Source organism: Pinus tabuliformis, chromosome 4_2 (genome assembly GCF_031772625.1).
Source record: "Pinus tabuliformis cultivar Carrire ecotype Pingquan chromosome 4_2, CPIR1, whole genome shotgun sequence".
Lineage (NCBI taxonomy): Eukaryota > Viridiplantae > Streptophyta > Pinopsida > Pinales > Pinaceae > Pinus > Pinus tabuliformis.
This window is the reverse complement of record NC_142304.1, coordinates 976,634,366-976,641,799: the sequence shown is the minus strand read 5'-3', so window position 1 is coordinate 976,641,799 and position 7,434 is coordinate 976,634,366.

Here is a 7,434-nt window from a genome sequence, read left to right as displayed (position 1 = left end):
ATAAATTGAAATGAAAGCACAAGTACCTGAGCAGTGCAAGACAAGCTGCTAAGATTTAAGGAGGGAGGCTCCAAAATGAAGTGAAGGAAAAATTTTGGAGGGTGGTTGTAGCCGCTACAACATGTCCCTATATTGAAGTCCTCTACTTCAGCTTCAGTGGGCATTACTTTGGGGTTCTTAGCTACACCATTTTGATCAAATAACTTCTCAACAAGGACCAAACCTTTTGGTATTACATTATTCTTCAATTGTATGACCTCAAGATCTGCTACTTTCTTTTCCAAACCATCTGAATCTGAACCAAAAACCTTTTTTTCATCTTCATCAAAGAAATTTTCTTCATCTATGCGCAAGTTGGAAAATTCCTCAGACATTTGCAAAAAAATATTAAGCTGCTTGTCATCTTTAAACACTTGCCAATATTTTACATTATCATGGACTATTGGTCTATGTTTGAATTCTATTTCATACTTCCTATTATGATAGATTGGAATCTTAAATACATTAGTTGAAGTGGCCAATGCATCAAATATCATATACTGTCCTCTAGGAATCAAAGATAAATTATATTCTGAAAAAAATTGCAGCAATTCTAGGACAAAATCCCTATAGGGCCTCATCCTTGGGTGTTTAGTCTAATACACACCTTTGATTTTATTGATAGTAAACTATGAATCTCCATGAATTGAAATCCTTTTTGCCTCCAAATCTTTTAAAACCTGCAATCTTAAAATCATTGCTTCGTATTTGGCCACATTTTTTGTACAATCAAAAGATAGCTTGAAAGAACATAGTTTTGACTTGTCCATCTTTGGGATGACTATCATCACACCAGCTCCAACCCCTTCTTTACTCACTTCTCCATCAAAATCCATGTTCCAAAGGCCATCATCTTCATCTTTGTGCTTTGATTTATTTTCCTGCAATTCACTTTCTTTCTCCTCTAATAGGCTGACCCTGTTTTGACTTTCTTCCTCCAAACACAAGTCATTATACAATATGAAATAATCTAAATCAGAATGAACTGAGTAAATAGGATAATTATTAGGCATTTCCTTGCTACTTACCATGTATGACATCAAGGTTTCTCTGTACAATCTCCTTGGCTACCCAAAAACAAGAATGGTGGCATATGACATATCCATCTGTAAAGTGCCTTTCAATTTTGCAACCCACGATCTTGACAAAAGCATACCAAACTTTGGAGGAATATCAACAACAACTATATCCATTACTACACTCTTTGCTGGAATTTGAGTGAGAGAGACAACCAAATCCTTAATTAAACCCAAACACTTCACTTTACTTGAATCAAAGGAAAAGATGTCTTTATATGGCCTAGTTATGTCCAAACCAAGTTTCTCCATGATAACCTTTGGCATTAGGTTATGTGATGCACTTAAGTCTAACATTGCATTGCATAAAATCAGATCATGTACACTCAAGTTGACATAGAAAGGTGGGACATCTCCATCTTGGACATCTTCTTCAACTTTTGGACCAAATAGGATTGTAGGATGATAATCATCAAATTAACAGAATCTGAAGTATCTCCTATCTTTAATTCTTTGACAACTTGACCTTTGTACTTCTCATTCTTGATCAATTCATTAAATGGGATAGATATTTTGATATTGGATATTTCATCTTCTAAACTGAAAGAAGATTGAGTTTTATCTACCTCTTTAATGGTTGTGTCTTTATTTTCTGAAGTATCCTTTGTAGGATCAACTTTCTTCTGGCTAGAAGCAAGTACATCAACTCAGCCTTTCTTTGGAGAATTTACTCCAGTCTCTTTGTTTCTCAATTTATATTGTCTTTACACTTCCATGATTGCATTTTGGTACCCTTTCTTATAATCTTTTGATTCCATGATCAAGATATTTTCCTGTGGTTGAAAGAACAAGTCTTGTTGTTCTTTTTCCAAATAGATCGTGTCTTGCTCTTCACCAAAATCATGTATCTGATCTTGATCTTCTGTTATTTCTTCATCTTCTGTAAAATTTTCTTAGAAAGGAAGCCTTATTTGTTGTTGATCTCCTTGATTCCTTTGGTCTCTTTGCTTTATTTGAACTTGAGGTCTTCGGAAATTGGGATTTCTTACTTGAGGGGGAGGTTGTTGTTCTCTAACAACGACTTTTTTTTTCCAAAGTTAACCTTTCTACCAACTTTTCCATTGTTTTCACCATAACATCCAACTTGTTATATGATGACAATGAAGGCTCCTCCTTAACCACTCCCCTTTTTCAGCTTTCATTTTGTCCTTTTTGTTTAGCAGATTTCCTTCCAATCCAACAATGTTTTTTTTGCATATCCTCCAATGTGGTTGGACTCCTTTCTCTGAGCTGGCATTGAAATCATAAGGGTAATGAACCAAATCCAACCTTGGAGGGGGGTGGTTTATCTCAGCAGGTATTGAGTTATACACCTTATTAAATGTAGTTGAAAACTCCTGAACTGATTCTCCTAGACCTCTCTTTAGGTTTTCATACTCATCCAATATCTCCAGAGGGTTCTTCTTTACTTGCCATCTGGAAAGGAAACTTTTCTCATGCTGTTAGAAATTAGCAATTCTTCCAGCGGGAAAAATTCTAAACCATTTCTTGACTTCCCCTATAAACTTTGAGCAAAGAGTCTTAATTCAACATCTTCACGGTCTACCTCTTCTAGGTCTATGAAGTCATTCAACTTATCAAGATGTGGATGTGTTGTAATAACTCCTGTACAATCAAACTTAGGTAGGCACTGGCCATAATTTTGTGGCAGGTCATGTAATGGGCCTTGTAAATTTAAAGGAGCATAGCAAGCAAACATGACTATATGAGGTGGACTTGTACTAACCTTTGGGATCTGTAACGACAATGAGTGAGGTAAGTAGACTATTGTTTGAACAATTGATGAGAAGGAAGGAGTAAAAACAATAGAAACAGTAGGGGGGGAAAAAGATGGAATATTCGGTGGAGAAAAAAATGTTGGAGCAGAAGCTGTTGGAACAAGATGCTAAAATCTGGAGGGCTTATAAGCAGCTTCTTGCAACTGATGCACCAGATGTTCTAGTTTATGAAATTGTACCCATATATCCCTATCTTCTTTTCAAACACTCACTTTATGAAAAGGAATATAGGGTTTTAGCTTAGCCTCATCAAGGACTTTTTCTGATAGGTTGGATTCTGATTTAGATATGAATAGACTTTGTTCACATTGAATATTATCCACTGATTCTATTCTTTCAGGGGGAGACAAAGATATTTCTAAAGCACTGGTACTTGTTTCTTTTGTAGGCCTCTTTTTCCTAAAGAAATTCTCTGGACTAGTCAAGATCTTGGGTGGAATGGGATCTGGATGCTGCCTAGTATGTATTCTTCTTGAAACCAAATTTTCCTAAAAGAAAAATGATTTCAGCTGGTTCTAGAAGCACTACTACTTGGGTAAACATTCAACCTGTTCAATCTCTAGTTCACTATCACCCTCAGGAACCAAATTTATCTTTAAGAGCATATTTTTCCATGGAAGTTTTCACAATTTGTTCCCCGGTAACGTCACCACTATGTTAGCACTTCGTAATTCCTCCAAGCTGAAGAGTGGAACCCAAAGGTAACCACAAACCAAACTTTAGGGATGGAAGCTAGCTTTTCCAAACCCAAAGAGGGATCTCTCTTATTGAATCTTAAATATTTTAGGTTAGGTCTATAGATCAAGGTAGAATAATTTTAACAGTTTGATGGCAGGGGAGAGGGAAAATCCATTGGGCATGGAGTCAAATCAAGCTAATGATTTTCAGTGCTATGATGGGAAATGAAGAATCCTTAGACGGGGGCAAGGTAGGCAATCTTTACAGTGTCTTTGTAAAATTTCATTGTAGAGAGGTGAGTAGAGGAATAAGGAAATTGATAATATCTAAAGCATCTAGCTAAGGATGAATTATATATTATGGTCGAGGAAAAAACACTGAAATGTTTAGTTACTTATAGCAAAGCACCTGAAAGTGAGTTTTGAAATAAATTATTTTAACTAAACATTGAAGACATAACATTTATGCATGGCCTTAACAAAAGATAAAAGAAACAAATAGGAGATAAACATCACCATAAATGAATGCCACAAGAATCCTTGAACAAGTAGACTTTGGCCTTCATCATTCACTGAAATTTTCAAATGAAATTGTACAATGCACAATGTCTTTTCTCTATCACACACTAACCAACCCTTTTCTTCATCAAAATTACATCATATATACATCAAAAAATATTAGTTCTTCCCTTTAGGAACCGAATTCCCCAAAAAGATTTAGTTTTCTACTTGTAGCAGCGAATATAGAACCACCTTCTACAAACTAGGAAATTGTTTGACTAGAGGAATATTCAACAAAATACATAAAAAAATACATCGAATTCCTACATGAGGATGAGGTTCGAACCTTCAAGACACTTAATGATACTTTTCATAACCATATAAATCAATTTCAAGAGGTCTGGAGTCGAATTGAAAGGTCAAATTGCTCATTGTGTGGAAGCACAACAAATTTGTTGTGCTACTTCCTTCTTCAAAAAAAGTGCAGTAACTAAGCAAAGCAAATTCATCATTTTCATACTTCTGATCATCTCTTGTACTTATGAATGTGCTAGACATGTGGAAGAAAACCCCTAAAACATCAAATACCCTTTAGAAAATATCTATCCAAATTGTAATCCTACCTTTTTGAAAATCATCGCCTACAACAAAAGCGCAACAATTGAGTGCAACGAATTTTATTTGCTTGAATTTGATCAACTATAAATGTCTTTGACTGAGTAAATTGTTGATGGATTATGTTGACAATCTCAATATCTTTTTAAACCTCCATACATAGGAAAAAGTGCCAAAACTTTGATGTTTTACCAAATCTCGATGCTTTTGACAGCGTCGCAACAAATTTGTTGTATTACTGTGTATATGGCTGATATAAACTGTTGCACTTGGACAAAATGGGAAAAAAGTAAAATTACCTTGGTTACCTGTCAACAATCAAACTTTAGCTATCTCAACTAACATATCTAGTGTTCCTCTTCTTTCCTCATGTTTTCCTTGCCATGCCTCTTGTAATTTCTGTTTTGAAACCTTCAACTCCTTTTTGAAGGTAAGATATTGGATGTACATGTTCTTGAGTTGTCTATGTAAGAGAAAATTTCTCCTCAACATATACTTAGCTTTAAAAAATGTTGGCTCACAACTATTCAAGTGATCATGTATTTTTTGTTTAGCCCTTTCATCTTTTTCTCTAAACATGATGATTTCATCTCGAGCTTTCCTCAACTACTTCCTTAGCCTATGGAAAGTGTGTTGTCCTTCATCCAACTCAATCTTCTTCTTCTCTTGCATTGACTTTCCTTTCATCAGAATTTCTTTCTGTAGCTCCAATTTCCTAGCTGAAGATTTGGTTATAGGGATTCTTGATTGTGAGGCCTCTAGCTCTTGGAAGTACTTAGTTTCTACTTTTCCTTTACCTTTAGATCTAGTGGCAAGTGAAGTGGTTTTAGTCACTGGTTTTTCTTCATCAACTTTAGATGCCTTTTCCAAAATATTATTCTTCAACTCCCTATTATCATGTTGAAGTTGAGCAATGACTAAATGAGCCTTTTTTAACTGTTCCTATAGTTCCATAATCTCTTTATCCTTGTCATCAATGTTTTCTGATATGGTGCCTTGAACTTTAGTAGGTTGTTTAGGTATTTTCTCCATGAATAACCTTTTTGCAATAGCTCTTGTGTGTGGTTTCTTGGAAACCTCCACCACCTCAGGGGAGAAATGAAGCTTTTTGCCTGTTTTCCTGTCGAACTAGTCAACTAAAGTCTGTGGCCTTTTGACTGAGCTTTCTACTGCTGGTTGAACATCCTTTTCCACTGATGAGGGTGTATCTTTTTTGTCTACAGGGACTATCTAAAAGTTCAACTGTCAACTTGGATGAATCCAAAAATGCTTGCCATGACTGATTTTTCTTCCTCAACTCTTCCACCACTAACAATTTGATCAAGGAGAAATGAAAGAGACTGGGATCCACTTGACTCTTCTTACCCTAAACCTTATCTGCCATCTTACCAATGCTCCTAAACAAGTAAAAAGGTAGATTTAAAGGGACTTTGCCTGTACAATGCATTAACAACTTGAAGTGGTACTGATAAACCCTCCAAAATCTTCCTTCACAAGTGAAGTATCTTTGAATCACCTTGAGTAATTTTTTGTAAGGTTCAAGAAGATATTATCTTGGCACAATAGCCCCATATTCTTTTTTTTTATACTTTGGCTTCAAAAAATATTTGTAATTGACCATATCTAATGGCATGCCCTTGAACCATTGTTCTCCATGCAAAGGGATCTCTCCATCAACTGAAATAGTAACCTATGAAACTGGGAAACTCAATTCTCCAACCTTGGCTTCCACACCAGTGAAGTTTAAGGAAAATTCTTTGGTAACCTGAACATTGTAACCCTGTATCTTTTCACAAAACTTGATGCAGCCAGTCTGCTCAAATGCAACCCTAATAGTTGGATACGAATTCACCATGGTAAGGTCTTGAGGCACAAATCGAATTATGTCACCCCCTCTGTACCTCATCTTCTTGTCTAGTGTTGTCATGACTCACAATGAAGAACTTCTAGGGTTTCAAAATGCAATGAAAACGCTCAACAACTTAGCGCAACAACAATGGAATTAGGGTTTGGGCGATGGTTTTTTGGGAAGATTTTAAATAGTAAACTCTTGTGTTTAAAATCTCAAATTGCAAAAATTTAATTCATAGGCAAAAACACAGCAACAATTTGTTTTTGTGTGCAGAAAATTACAAAAACATAGGCGCAACGAGGAAAACACAACAAGTTGAAGATTATGAAAGTTGAAAGGCCATCTGGGTGCTCTCCTCGACCGTTAAACATGAATTAGACTACATACAACATGAATTATTCCATAAAAGGAAATTTAAAACTTGATGTGGTCATGGTGTCGAAAAAACCCTTGATTTGCAAAAGTGTTGTAGATCCCCTGCAACCAAAACGCAACAACTCTTGTTTGATATCCAAGGAAACTAAGGAGGATAAGTAACATGCTCAATGTATCTTTGAAGGCTAGAACATGTCTTTGTAATCCTTCACATGATCCAGGACTCCTTTTAACTTCAGTGATGACTTTTCAAATCAAAATGTTCAAGTGCAACACAAAGGAGAAGCGCAACAACAACTCATGATAACAAGGAAATGATACACTACCTGATTTGACCATGCAATTGATTTGAAAATACACCACTAATTGTCCCAATGATGAGAAACCAAACCCATTATTTAACTTTATCTGTGGTTGGATGACACATTAACCCTAGACTTACTAAACCTAGACCTTTTAAGAAATTAATAACTTGATTTCTTTCACCACTCAAAACTTTAGTATATCCTATCCTAAACCAA